Source organism: Oryzias melastigma, linkage group LG18 (assembly GCF_002922805.2).
Source record: "Oryzias melastigma strain HK-1 linkage group LG18, ASM292280v2, whole genome shotgun sequence".
Classification (NCBI taxonomy): Eukaryota; Metazoa; Chordata; class Actinopteri; order Beloniformes; family Adrianichthyidae; genus Oryzias; species Oryzias melastigma.
In genome coordinates this window covers 14335977-14336582 of record NC_050529.1, presented here as the reverse complement: position 1 = coordinate 14336582, position 606 = coordinate 14335977, and positions in this window count along the sequence as shown.

Below are 606 nucleotides of genomic sequence, written 5' to 3'. Positions count from 1 at the left end.
CGCGGCTCTTTCGCGGCTTTGGAGCGGAGCGGAGCAGCTACCGTGGAGCCGGACTGTCACCCGCCGCTGGACTAGTACCCCGGAGCGCGGTGCGTTCACGGAACCTCAAAGTAACTCCGACAGCGGAGCTTCCGCTGCTACACTTTTCTCATCATATGCATCAGATAAAAACTGACAACTACGTCTAAGGTTGAAAATTACAGAAGAGGTTAAGACAAAGAAGAAAGGAAAAAAACAGGAACGATAGGAAAATATGTCTTTAATCCCAGAATTCTGATTTTATATCCTCACATTTGTGAGTTTAGTTTTAGAATTCTATTTTTCCCCTCTCATGATTTTTTTTTAGAAATCATGTTATTAACTTTTCTGAGAATTTCAACTTAAATCCCAGAATTCTGATTTTTCATCCTCAGAATTCTGACTATAGTCTCAGAATCTTGACTTTTTTTGCTCAGAATTCTGTATTTTTCCCTGAGAATTCTGAGATTAATCTCAAAATTTACTTTTTTATTGAAATTGTGAGTTTTTTTCTTATAAGTCTGACTTTAGTCTCACGCTTTATTTGTTTCTTAGATTTTTCCCCCTAAAGAATCTTGTCTTTTTTGT